This window comes from Poecilia latipinna, unplaced genomic scaffold (assembly GCF_001443285.1).
Source record: "Poecilia latipinna isolate Pla-1442-1.1 unplaced genomic scaffold, P_latipinna-1.0 Scaffold166, whole genome shotgun sequence".
In the NCBI taxonomy this organism is placed as follows: domain Eukaryota; kingdom Metazoa; phylum Chordata; class Actinopteri; order Cyprinodontiformes; family Poeciliidae; genus Poecilia; species Poecilia latipinna.
In genome coordinates, this window is record NW_015112782.1 from 130,215 (window position 1) to 144,777 (window position 14,563).

General features: G+C 40.3%; 1 long non-coding RNA gene across 1 annotated transcript; it reads left to right on the forward strand.

The window, feature by feature from the left end:
• Positions 1-875: 875 nt before the first annotated feature.
• Positions 876-12,977, forward strand: LOC106945889 (uncharacterized). The gene is made up of 2 exons (XR_001424650.1): positions 876-1,022; positions 11,576-12,977. It is a non-coding gene; the product is annotated as an uncharacterized LOC106945889 (long non-coding RNA).
• The last annotated feature ends 1,586 nt before the right edge of the window (positions 12,978-14,563 follow it).

Here is a 14,563-nt window from a genome sequence, read left to right on the forward strand (position 1 = left end):
TCAACTCTCCACAAAAAATTGGCACAGCAAATTCCTCCTACTCAGGGCTTTGGATTGGTAATAAACTGTCTGCCACATCCCACACCGTGTTTTCCGTGTCTTTCTCTGGCGAAACAAACTGAGGCATCTTCTAAATAATCGTAGGGTTTTCCACAGAATGAAAATAGCAAGCCTCCACTACTTCATGTCAGCTTCCTGCCAAGCTGCTTGGCATTTCCATCGAGAAACTTCTGTGTGTGTGTGTGTGTGTGTGTGTGTGCGTGCGTGCGTGCGTGCGTGTGTGTGTGTGTGGTGGAAGTCAGAGGGTCTTGTGTTCTACTTTGCTACAACTTGGCTGCAGCGTTGGGAACATGGAGCTCAAGCTGTTTGTGGATCTTTGATGGACACGTTTGGCTTGATTGTTAGAATATGGCTGGTTTGAGGAACAGCTGAGAGGCATCAGCCCCGTCTTTAACCTCCTGGTGTCTCGTGGTGTCTGGCGTCTCTAACAAGCATGAGGTGTCCTCCGTGTTGGTGCCTTGACCTGCTGGCTGCTGCTTCATTAGACACCTACTGCACATCTCACTGCTCAGGCCCGACATGAAAGAGAAGTTCAGTTTGTTTTTTCAGTGACCTTTTGTTTCAGCCGGGTCGCTTCTAATTTTATTGAAATAATTACCTTTGTATTATTTTTCGTCTCTGTTCTATTGAAGTAAATCTTGTCATTTTTTGGTTCCTCTAAATTGGTTTTCTGTCTTTTTTTTTTGCTTCTTCTTCTTCTGAGTTTTATTGCTGGTTGGAAAACCAACTTAAGGTGCATTTCTGTTTGCTTAAATTTTCCTTCCTCATAATTTGTGTAACACACCTGGTCTTTGGTTGCTGATTGTCTGTGGCTCCTGCTGCTCACGGCTCCTTCAGTCATTATTTCCTGCCAGGTTTTCTTTCTCCACTGGTTTGGTTCCAGACGTTTGTTCCTATTGAATCCAGCAGTACTTTTGGGTTCATCCTTGAAATTCTGGATTTCCTGCAGCTCCTTCACTTCTGTGAGTGTTTTTTTATTATTATTGCTCTGTTTTTGTGGTCTCACCTGCTGGTGGGGGTGAGCCGACCCCTACCAAGCAACTGTGGAACAACATTTGCTTTTATGTAAGATGTGTCACACAGGCTAAAAGGCCGTCTATAATTGAATCCTATTTTATTAAAAATCCATTTGAAGGGCTGCGTTTGCTGAAGAAGGAGAAATAACTCAGTTATTTTCCTGCAGCAAACCAAATTACTGAGCTTTCTGCTGTTGTTGCTCAGTTTTGGATGTTTGGGGGGAAATGAACTGTAGTTTGGATAAATGCTGCTAATTTCAAATGCTGTGACTTTATGTGGACTTGCAGCAGAAATGTCTTGATTGTAGCTGATGCTCCTTTTTTCTGATTGTGCAGAATTATCTTCTCCCAGTGGAAATCTGTAGTAAAGATGGTGAAAAGTTGACTGTTTTGACTGACTTTAGATGCAGACACTGTGATAAATCTTACCTGCTATTCATGCTGCTGGATGTCCACTAAATGAAAAAATCCATCTGTCCAGAAGCTGAGATGTTGGACAACAGCTAAGAATGAAACTTGGTCATCCCAGGGCGAGCTGCATGTGTCCATCTGCTTTTTTCTAAACTGCAATATTTGCTTTACTTGCTTGTTGACAACTACTTTTATATTAAGACACAGTTCCTTTCTAGATTAAGAAGAACGGCTTTGTGATGAAGGCAGAACCAGAGAGATGCAGAACCAGGCTGAAAGTGAAGTTTGTTTGTTTGTTTTTTGTTTTTTTTTCCATAGAATTGAAAGTAATTCAGTATTTGACACGTTTCTGCTGATTGGTAAGAACTGAACTTGGATCTGAAATCTGAGGTTAAATATCTGCTTATGCAGCAGAAATGCTTGCAAACGATTTTCCTTTGAACTGATATCCAGTTTAATCGTGGACAGCAAAACTCTTTTTAAAATCAACTCATTTTGTTTTGATGTTCACATAAAACAAGTCATTTATAGCTACTTGTCATCTTTAGATACTTGAGCTACCAAATCTATGTTTTGTCTGATCCAAATGTAATTTACCGTTTTATCCAAATGTAAAACTTCTGCCACAACAATAATCCTGTGGAGAAATTAATCTTAATGTCTTTTAAGGTAAAAACAAATAAAATCCATATTTTCTTATCTTTATGCCAAGATCTTTGTTTCTTCTTATTTTTATCAGCAGTAGTGCAGAGTAATCTTTCCAACCATTGTTTAGCCATTTTGATCCTTTTTACATACATTTTGGGGGAAGCTGAGCTCAGTTTCACTTGCCTGCATGTTTAGCAGTTTATTACTGACTTGGAGAGAACTGGTCTGATGGGCTGAAATGGGAAGAAATATTTGCAACATGGAGATGGTCTGTTGCTGAATCACTGGTATTAAGGGTTCAGATCTTTATACTGAATCAGAAGTGGTCGGCATCTGTTAATCTGGGTCATTTTAAGTCCTAATCCTGGTTTATGTCGGGGTAAACGGGTAAATTAGCAGACTCACAGAAACACACAGGAAATGATGCGGTTGCCTCAGGTTACCATCGCTGACAAAAGCAGTTAAAAGGGAACTGGACCACTTTCACCACGATTAGTGCAAATCCATAAAATGAACTCAGTTTAGCAGCTCTTCAAATCGATCAGTACTCTGTGCCCCAGTTTGAAAATCCTCAGATGAGAAACAGTCCAGGGTTGAAAAAGCCACTTTTAGGAAACCGCAACATGTGAGAACCTGGATCGGTGGTGCCCCCCCCCCCAGGTGAGGCAGACCCACCAAAGCTAAACATGGTAGTCATATTTGAGACACTTTTTTAATATTCATCCTGTGTTCCTCATTTAATGCAAGAGGATTTGAGTCTGATTGTTGAAGAGAGATTAAGCCTGAAACGTCTGATCTCCTGCGGCTGACACCTGCTGTAGAAATGGAGCTGCAGTGAGCAAAGTCATTATTTTTTCATCTTCAGCTTTCATCCTGCTTTTCTCTGCTTCTGTTTTTCACCTGTTTTTATATTAATGTGAACATTCAGAGTCAGCGGCCTCAGATATCTGCTTTAAAATACATCTCAGCGTTGTCCCTAACAGAAGCTAACTGATCCAGGGCTGCAAGACTGGGATTAAATCAAATTGTGATTAAATACAAATATTATGTGCTGCTGTCAATTAGATGCTAAATCAATTACAGGTTATTAGTTTCAAGATTGCATCTACCAGCAGTCTAAAGTTAATCTCATTGAGTTTATTTTATTGATTCTGTTAATGCTCAAAGACTTTGGAATTTAGTCAAAATGTTTTAAACAGCCATTGCTTGTTTGTCATTGTCTTAAAAACAGAAAAGTCCTTAAATGTACGGTTCCAGAAGCTTTTATTCCTACCAGTGTTACTCATTTCCATTCCCTAACTGCCTAGTGTTGCTAAAACGCTTCAAACCCAAAATTATAAATAACTTTTAGTATTTTGTCCTCATGTAGTCTGTTCTTGTAGCCATTTGTAAATGTACATTTTCTTCCTTACTGGACAACCTTCTTCAGAGGTTAACGGCTGTTTCCTGAATTTATCGGCCAGATACGCAGCTTTCTGCCCTCTGTGTTCGTCTGCATCCCTAAGCAACATGTAATTCATGCTCTGACCGACACTTATGGTGTTTGTCCACCGGCTTGTCTGCACTCACAACAAATCGGGTAGCTGTGAGTCTAATTAGCATCACTTGTCATGAAGACCCTGCTGTTTGGTGATCTGGGTGCTTGAATAACTCAAACTGGTTTTAATAGTTTTCTATTGCTGCTCATGAGGTTTTGCTCACAGCTTTATGGTGAACAGATGCACAGGAAACATGAAAACTGGAAACCTGGAGAGACGCCGCCGCGAATATCATCTTTCTTTGCTGCTCGGGCACATTTAAGCTCTGATCAGTGCAGACACATAAAACAGGCGATTTATTTGGACATGTGACATTTTCCTTGAGTGGACACTAAAAGCTTCAAGTGCTGCAGTTATCCGAGTCGCTCCTTTGGAATCGGAGGCGTCTCCCTCGCCTTCTTTGTCCTTGCAGTTGGAAGAGCCTGATGTGCTTTTTGTTTTTTGTGTTTCAGTTCAGAAAAAGAGATATTTTTTTTTTCAGAGGATGCAATCCTCTCTGAAAGCAGACTCTCTGAACTTCCTCCAGTAACTCGCCTCCCCCTCCTCGTGAAACCCATAACCCGGGTTACCTCAGTGGGGACTCTGCAGGATGACTGGCAGGCACCTCTAACCCTCCAATCCTCTGTGGTTAGAAGCTGAAAGATTATCCACTGAGCAGCTGCCTTTTCTTTTTATTTATTTATTTGTTTGGTTTTAGAAGGCTCTCTTCATCCGTTCACCCATTCATGTATCCCTCCATCACAACCTCCTCTTGCTCTAAAACATACACAGACCTGCATGCAAATGAAACCTTTCAACTGTGGAGGCAGATAAATGTGAAACTTATATCTTCTTACTAATTTCAATGAAGCCATTGATCCAAGGAGCAAATCACAGTGTAGGTGTTGAGCTGTCATGATGTAAGAGGTGATTTATTTTGCTCTCTGGAATGACAGACGAAGGCCTGGAGATGTATGGAGGAGAGAAGAGGGAATGGGTGGATGGAGTGATGCATGTCGGGGAGGAGAGATGATTAACGAGCCAGACTGACCTGCATCCAGCCTGACATCATGGATGCAAAGAGAAACAGACGATCTGAAAGTAAACCAAACATTCACAGGGATTCTTTTTATTCCTTTATGTGAGTTTGACCTGAAAAGGAGAAGTTCAGTACGACATGATTATGGGTTTCGACTTCATCTGGAATAATTTGTGATGTAGACGGAGCTGACTTCTCATTCTCTGAGTCTGTTTACAGCCAGAAGCTGCTCCCCCCTCTAATGTTTAAAACACCACTTCTTAGCTCTTTAGGCTTTTGTGAATCTCAAATCTGAACTTTTGACCCTCATTTGACTCAAAAGTGGTTCATGTACAAAAGTTCAACTCCCTCGAGAAACTTCTTCAGTGAAATGAGCTTTGAGAGAAAAGAAGCTGCCGCAAACTTAAAGCAGAGATTAATAGGAAGGTTAGGAGGTGAACGAGTTTTCTTTCAAATTTTTATTTTTCTGCTCAAAGGTCTAAATCATCAGTCAGTGGTTCTTCACATTAATAACCCAAAGTGAGTAAACCAGGAAAATATATGAAGTACTTCTTGCTTTCGACTTGGACACCTTGTAGGTATTCATACTTTCATTTAATAAAAGTAAGTGTTTTATATTGTCATTGACTTTGCAGCAATTCCTCATACTGAGCATGCACACAGTGACAGTGGAGAGGAAAAACTCCCCTTTAACAGGAAGAAACCTCCATCAGAACAGCCTCAACTGACTGGAGGTTTGATAAGATGGAGGATATCCACAAAAACAAACAGATGAACTGGTGCAGGATTATCAGCTGGTAACACTGATGATCGCTCCCTGCTGGTGGAGGTTTCTGCCTCCTGGAACAGTCTGGAGGTGATGTCTGACCTCAGACTGTTTAGTTCCTGAACAGCTGGTTGAATGAGTTTATTATTTTTTTGTGATTTTGGAGCAAACACTGGTTTGGAGAACTACACATCTGTGTTACATCTGACATTCTGGAAATGATACTGATCCCTTCCACCCTGTCCCTCAGGTCAGGGTTCAAGATCACGTCATAGAGTCACTCCTCAAAGATAATCAGAAATATCCCTTTAAACAAAAAGTTCTACCCAGAATATGGGTCAAGGGAACAGCTGAGTTTGGGCTGTAAGACTATAACGGTGTCTAAACTTAAAAACAAAGATTTAAATAACTAAACACTTTCTCTTCTCTCCTTTATTTGAAATGTGGTGTAAGATTTTAGAATCTGGTTAATTACATCCTGGGTTTTTGTTCTGGAACTAATTTTCTCATCTCAGGTTTGAGAACATGATCTAGGCGTCTCTGTTTTCAGAGATGCTTTCTGTAATTAGTCCAAACCCGTAAGAATTTAATGACTGGGTTCTCTCCAGTCTGCCTTCCAGGAAAAGTCACTGGAAGTTTGTACTCCTGCTGTGTCTAAAGGTAAAGAGAAACGTGAAGCTTCGGACACTTTTCACTGACTCTAACATCTTCCACTTTAAAATGACTTTAGTTTGTCTGCACTCAGTTAGAAACACCTTAAATCAGTGAAAATCTCCAAAACATTATTTTAGATTTATCAGTTTATTCTTTCTACAGGTCACATCGTTTCCATAAAATGTCATTCTGAGGGCCACAGAGGGTCCTCGGTCCACACCTTTACATCCAAAGCCCGACACAAACTTTTTATTTGTTTTTTTTAACTAACTGAACTTTTTCCCTCCTCGTATCCCTTTGCAGCGTGTTGGTGTGTTTCTACATGCACAGGGGCCGGTAAGTCTCTGATTCAGTGTGACTGATGGGAAATTACTTAAAAACTTGCAGCTCTTGGCATCTAAGCTGATTCAAACTGATTCAGATTTTGTTTACAACATCATTATAGCAGGAGGAATTAATTTGCGCAGTTGGCTCTTCAGGGCCAAACAGGCCTGGAGCCAGAGCTTACTCATTATTTATGTCACACAAATTTCCCCCAAATTGCATTTATGTGGCCTTTTTTGCATTTCAGAGCCAAAACAGATTATGTGCCAGTCCTCTGATGGTTTCAAATATATTACGAGTGTGTTTGACTTTTAGGCTGCGTGTGCATAATGTCAGCAAACGTCTCCAGAAAACCTGCGCTGGGTGTCCTGTTGACGTAATGCTGCGTTTCTTGAGATTCTAATGAGTCTGACCTGTTGGAGATGGTAAATGCCTCTGGGCCACCTTTGAGACTAATGGGACGGATATTAATATTTTGTTGCGCAAGATGGAGATTACAGCTGCAATTACCTGACCTACATAGTGTGTTTGAGTCATTCTTCCAGGGAGCAACACGGTGGATCCTCTGCCTCTTGTTTCGTTGGCTGAAGTCTTCTCCGTTAATGTTTCTGGGTTCTGATCCAAACACCTGCATCAGCTCAGATTTACACTTCCTCTCGCTGCTAAGCCATTAGCTTGTTGGGCCAAATGATCCAGAAACACTTTGTGTCCAGTGAGGAAGAGTCTCATCCATCAGAGGTCTGTTTCCATGCGGTCGTGTTGCAGGTCGTTGTTGCTTGTTAAAGTACCAAAGCTTAAGGTTTCAGCAGAACACCAGTCTCTCTTGCAGACTCGTGTGTTTTCCTCAGAGCTGCGATGTTTTCCCCAGATAAACACAGAACACACACCGGGTCAACTGCATGATGTCAAAACACCATCGGTCAGACGCTCCAGGTTCTTCCTGCGCTCTGTGGTCCGGCTGTTTGGAGTCCCGGCTCTTTTTGGAGCTCTGAGCTGCAGTCAGAGCTCAGTTGGTGGATCATGTTAGGCTGAGACTTTTCATGGACCCTGAAGTGAAACGTTGCTGATTTGAAACTTGCCCTCACTTGTCTGTCTTCTACATTTTACTGTTGAACCTGGTCGTCCCTGAACAGTACGGATGTGGAGAGACCGCCACCAGGAAGTCGGTCTACATAAAGGCTTATGAGGAAACCAGGCACATCAAATATGAGACTTTTCTCTCTATGAATAGTTTTAATCATTGGTGAGCATGAATTTAATTAATATCCTGCTTTCAAATATATATTTTAAACAATTTGGAGAATTTGTACCTCAGGTGATGTAAATCCATTTTAAGTGAATTTCGTGCCCTTAAGCAAACTTCTGTCTCTACATCCAAAGACTTTCCTTGGCAGAAATGTTAATTTACACTGTCTTGTTTCTTAGCACAGATCAGTCAAGCTTTCTTTAAGACCAATAATCAGGGAAGGAAAGTCCCAACTTTATAGACTTTGAAAGCGTGTTGGACGTGTTCAGGATCATTGTTTTGTTGAAACACATGTCCAAGTTTCAGCCTTGGACATGTGAAGTCCATCCTCCTTCTTCTTTTCACTTTCTGGAATATGCCATTAAAACCGGCTCTGATGCAGCCCCACAGCATGATGCTGCCACCACCAGTATCCTTACATTGACTCTGAACATGCTCGTCACTGTGGACAGTTTGCTCAGTCTGTGTCTTGTATCAAGAAACAAACATTGTTTATGTTTCCATAAATGTCATAAAACTCATTTCCAAATGCAGAGCTTCATGGTTTAATGTTCAGAGATTTTTCCTTGTGCATATGTAAATCTAATTGTTAAAATCTCTGCATGGATCGGTTGCAGGAACGGTTGCACCGCATGTGAATTTCCGTCGTCTCCCTCAGAGGGCTGGGACCTCTGGTTGAGAACCTCTGATTACTGCAGTCATCCCTCCCTCAGGGACAATTGTAATTTATTGTAACTCCCACTCTTCCTTTTCATTTTCTACCCACACTGAAACCTAACTCTATAGTTTCCATTTGCAGCACGCTGTTGGAGTTGTAAGAATTACAGTAAGGATGTAACGCTTGGAGGATTCACTGTTTTATCCTTGAGATTTCTTTGCTTTTCCCCTCCTGGCAAAATGGTAATATTCCAAAGTCTTTAGTTCTGAGAGCAGAGGAATAAAAGGCAGCTGCTCTCTGATGCTGCTGAGGCTGATGTGACCCGTAGATCAGCTGCTGATTGGTGTTCAGTGGTGCTAACAACATGTTGACCCGACTCTCTGTGCTCCACTGCTGACCATTACTGACCAGTCTCCCTAAATGTCAGAGCAGCAAATTTCAAACTCAAAGGCATCTTTTTGGTTAAAACCTGATACTGAGGGTTGTGATTGTGCTGCTGGGTTATGGATGGACATCAACCTTTCCTTGTCCTTACTGCACATCAGACACAAAGCCTGAATGCTGTGATGAGCTACACTTAGTTTTTTCATTCAAGTCAAATAGTTTTGCTTTTTTCGGCCTAATCCAAGGAGAACCATTCATTCTACCTGATCCTGTTCTCTCCACTCTTCCATAAAGCTATGCTTGTGAAGTGCCTGGTTAACAGGTTTGCTGTTCGTAGGCTGAACCCTGTTGGAGGTCGACGTCTGAGTCTTTGTAGGTCTGCAGTTCCTCCATCCTCCACATGAACAGAAGACTGAACAGAATCTGAGATGTTGGAAGTTCTGGATTTTGTTAAAGAACCTTATGGACCTTTCTGGACCTTTCTGCTGGATGTTTTTGGTCTTCATGATTATTCTCTAACAAACCTCTGAGGACTTCACAGAATGGCCGTGTTTATGTTGAAATCAACACACACACAAACTTTGACAGTTGTCACAGTAGAAAAGCTCTTGGAAATGATGAGATTCATGAATTTATTAAACCATATTATCATTTGTTGTTTTCTAGATAGGTGGAGTTTAATCTAGCAGCTGTTTTCTGGCTTGTAACACAAACATGAATGAGATGCTCTCCTGTCTTTCCCAGTAATTATCATTTTATTTTATACAAGTTCTGAATTACTCACGTTTGTACATTTGAAAATTACTTTATATTTATAGGAACATAAACTTACCGGGTACCAGTGGAAATAATAATAAACAAAGTATAATTTAATCTTTTCTTTTTTTTTACCCACCCATGAATATCAGATTTTTCTAACATTTTGATTGTGAAATTGGCCTGATGGGATAATGGATTAATTTATTCTTAGTTTCTTGTTATTCAACACTTAAATGACATGTTTTGATGGTACACTTCCATTTTCATTAAAGTGCACTGTGAAAACATGTGAGGTATGTCAGATTAATTTAAGTGTCTAATAATGAAAGAAACTTGAAAACTTTATTGCGAATAGAAACAATGAGTTTTACTGGAAGACTAATTTATTCTATATTTTTATGTCTGAGGGTTTCCAGTGGTTGTACAGGACACACAGGAAACTTTCCCTCGCATATTTATTCCTGCAAGTTTTCTGTCTCTGCAAACTTTATCTGCACAGACTGCTGCTGCAGAAGGAGGGCTTCAGTTAAAAAAACAGTTGTGCTGAAATGAATTCCTGTTCAGAAAATAAAATGGCATCCTCCTCGGTGTTTTCACAGCAATAACTTCTAGATAAGGATGAACAGAGAGCCAGGGAACATCATGAACATGATGCATGTCGTTGCAGGAGCATTACTGTCAGGAGTCAACAGATGGCGGGATGTAACCGGATCATTTGTATGCACCAGCACACACACGCTCACACACACACACACACGTACGCATGCACGCACAGCGGGGACCGGCAGAGTACACAGCGAGCTTTCAGAGGACGGAAGGATTCTCTGCTCTGCTGTGATTAATGGGCTGATTGAGGTTGGAGCCAAAATAGGGGGTGGGCCAGTTTGAAACCCACTAATGAGGTGATAATGGAGAGGTGGGTGGCTGAGGCCACCACCCTGCAGAATGGTGGAAGTGAAGCTGGGAAGGCTTCAGAGACAGGAGGGAGGAGAGCTCGCTCTCCAAAGGGAAGATTTGTGTTTGTTTTTTTGGCTGGTCTGAATGCTGAAGGTGCACAGAGGCAGAGGGAGGCTCGTCTTTTATTCAGAAACACTAAAGCAGAGAGTGTTGCACTGCAACTGTAGGTGGAGCAGGCAGGTGGTAGTTTCACATGATGAGGGGGTTTCAAACCGTGATTGCTGGTTTTAGAATGAGGTACTGCGGGTGTTCTGCAACGAATGGAGGGCAATGCAGCGCTGTAAGCAGGGGGGACAGAAAACCTCGTTTGTGCTTAGCAAAAGATCAATAAGTTTAGGGATGAAGAATGTTTTTGCAATTCATTAAATTGACATTGTCAGTGGTGTTTGTGGTAGTACATTAAGATTCTCTGGAGATGAAACTCCTTTCTTCTGTTTCCGTGTTGGGATTTGAAACCTTCGGACTGGACTCCACCTGTTAAAACTTTAGTGGCCCTTAATGCCCATTACAGGGACGTCTGGTTTAGTGGAGCTGGGTTCTGCTGAGAGCTTATGAGCAGTTAATGGGTCTGCTTCCTAACAGCCGGCTGGCGGACGACCCAGGTAGAAGTGTTAAAGTGACGAGGGTGGAGTTTATTCCTTGGAGAACACAGTGAGCCGATGGCTTTAACAGCGGACGACGAGAAGGATGTAAAATGGAAACATATGACCTGCTGCTTTAATGAACAATCTGGATTTGACTATTCTGCAGTTTCCTTGACTTTAATTGTTATGTTAGAGAACATTTTTATGTTCATCTGTCACATGGTGGCAGTCAAAGCGCCTGGCGCTCTGAATATATGGAGAATATAACCCACCATAACTCCACTTAGTGGGGCAAATAAGTATTTGATACACAGCAGATTCAGGTTTTCTCACCTGTAAACAATGGACAGGTCTGTCTGACAGAATCTAATAAATCACATTGTATGATTTTTAAAGAATGACTTCATATTTTCTTTAACGTTTGATACAGTTTCAATAAAATGATAATAAAACACTTTGGACTCTGTCAACAGTGTTTTATTAAAGATTTATAATGTTTAAAAAGATTCAACACGTCTCCAACAAGATTCTGATTCAATATTTCAATTTAAGGATATTGTCAAAATGATCTGGGGATAACCAGAAGTGGATAACCAGCCCTCCCTTTGGTCTTTCTTCATCTTAATGTGGACAAAGTGAAGACAGATGCACAGCGAGTTCCGGTTATCAGTTTCTGCATGTTCTCCTGAATCTCACATCCATAATTCTGCTTCAACTATTAATCGTGTTCACTGACTGATCTTTACGGCTGAGGCAAGGCAAGTACGCTTTGTAATCTGAATAATAACTTCACAGAAAGGCTTGGTGTTATAATTGTAGTTTGAGCAGAAATGGATAATATGAGGAAAATGGCTCGACTGTGGTGTGAATATCTGGTTCTGTTAGTGTTTCTGACTGGATCTCACAGCCAGTGCAAACACAGATTAGACATTTCTTGGAGTTTCAAATGTCGAGTTTTTTTTTTTCTGGAACATTTTTTAGTTTAATTTCATTTTTTTGGTGGAAATGTATTGTTTTTTTCTCCACACTGGCCCTGACATGCTGTCGTATCTTTGGGTCATGACCTTCAGTGTGGACGGGAGTCAGCTGATCTATTTAGTTTTATGGTGTCTAAGGCTCTGAGTTTCAGCCAAAAACTTTCTGCCTGATTACTGTATTTGTTCACATAAACATTTCCCATTTCCCCTTGATGCTGTCGAAATGATTTCTCCGCGTAGTTTTGATTTTTACAGACTGAGCGACGACTAAACCATCAAATTCTGCCTCATCTCCACAATTCGTGAACAAAATAGGATTCTCAGTTAATCTCCTTCAACTTATTTAAAGACGAACGTAAAAAGTGCCTCAGTCATCTTCAAAGACGTTCTCTTATCGTCATAAACAGCAGGAGGATTTCAGTTTGTTTATTTCCAACTTCTGTGTGTTTGGAACATTTCTGACTTTAGAAAACGTTTCTGAACAAAAGGCCCATCCATCTGGAGACCGAGACCCTCCGCTGCCCCCACACGCTCCGACAGCTGCTCCTTCTCCAACTGTTCCTGCTTCCATGCCAGAATCATCATCAGGAGTCGCAACGTGCATCCAGGGATCATTTATGGTTTCAAAAAACTAAAGATTTGTGTTACCTGATGCACTAGCAACGAAAACAGAAACCAGGATATTTAACCAACAACAGAAATTGGCCTCCAGTGTGACAATGTTAAGGTTTTATTTCACTAAAAATCCAACGAACAATCCAACATTCTTAATTTAGATCCATAAAAGATGACAGATGTTGAAGAATGTGACTTAATTTGATTGTTAAATGTTGTTTTCTTGCTAAAACGTTCATATTACTTGAACATTAACACAATTTGTCATGTTACGAACAAAAAATTATAAAGGTAATTAGATTTTATGTGTGCATCTGTATTCTGACTTGCCAAGTTAATTAAATCTTCTTTGGGTATATTTCTACTTCCTTTGCTCATCTAGAGAACATTTTGTTCATTCTTTTTCACAAAATGATTCAAACTTTTTCAGTTTGAATGGAAAACTTCTCTGAATTATATTTATAGTTTTACTGCAAACAGGACTTTGTGTATTTACCTCATTTTCTCTTTTGCTCCTTTTAAGAAACATTTTCTCCAGCTCCAGACAATCAGTGCTCTGAATGCTTTTTAGATTTACTTTTCTTTTCTGCAGACTAACTTTGTGTTGGTACCACAAGAACAAAGCTGAGCTGGGACAAGAGTCTGAGATCTTCTCGGATCATTAGCATCTTTGATGGCTAAATATGAAATAGTCTCTTAAATATGAGCTGAGGCTTTATAAAGGCTTTTCAATTGTCTGCTGAGGCTGCAGAAATAAACAGAACTAAGTATATTTCTATCGTCTCCTGACATTTAAAGGAAAATAATTTATCCATCCCATTTCACTAGATTTGTGCTGGATTATACTCTTTTGAATTTATGACTAATTAGTTCATTTTTATCCCATAAGCCTATTTTTAACCAGCTCATTGTCTTCTGAGCGCGGACGGGTTTATCTCTGCTTACGTTGCCTTTGCCAAGGTTCCCACAAACATCAAAGCATCTTTTTAGGAAACTTTTCAGCGATTCTTTGAAAGCTCAAGCAGGGATGAGAGGGATGTTTACTTCATCTTAGATAACCGAAAGAACACAATTATATGCAACGATAAAATACTTTGTGACCACTTTGCTCTTTGGTGGTCAAATATAAAGTATAAGCTGCTTCCTGGAAAGCCTGGCAGTCGTCTGAGAACATAATGAGAGGTTATAAAAAACAGCATTTTTATCCCTAAAATGTTTTATTTTGAAATAAACCAAGAAAACTCAGAATCCCAGACTGTCAGTATTTTGTTACTGATAAACCTGCTAACTGCATGAACGTTGACTTGAGGATCAAAGTTCAGACAATAATAATATCCCAACCAGCTGAATCTTAACATAGCTTTCAGAGGCGATCGAGTCATTTGAGTTCTGCATGGAAGATCTTTTCTGAAGTTCATGGATTTGTTTTCTGCAGAACATTTGGTGACCAAATACAACAACTTTATTTGACCTCTGTTCCTAATTTAAAATGAAAATACGTACTCTATAAAATTATTAATGATGGAAGTAATAAAAAGACACCAGGAAGCTTTAAACAACTTATTTCCCAAACCGATAGAGGAATGGAAAAGTTGTGTTAAACAGTTTTACTGTTTTCTCTCAAGACAAAGATAAGATAAATGAATATAGAGATCATCAATCTTTTGACTTTCATTCAATCTGGAAACCGATGCTAAGAGGTCCCCTGATCTTCATCAGGTAAATAAGTCGTTTGAGGGTCTTCCTTGTGGTGATCTGTGTTTTCTGTGTATGTATTTCTAGGTTTTTTCTGAGTTTAGTTAGTTCTGTTCCCCTGAGTACTGGTGATGCCCTGTCCTCCCTGTTGATTGTTCCCAGGTGTTTCTCATTCCCTCATTTCCCTCCCTGTGTATTTAAACCCACCTGTTGTCTTTGTCTCTTGTCGGATCCTCGTCGTCTTCCCGTTGCT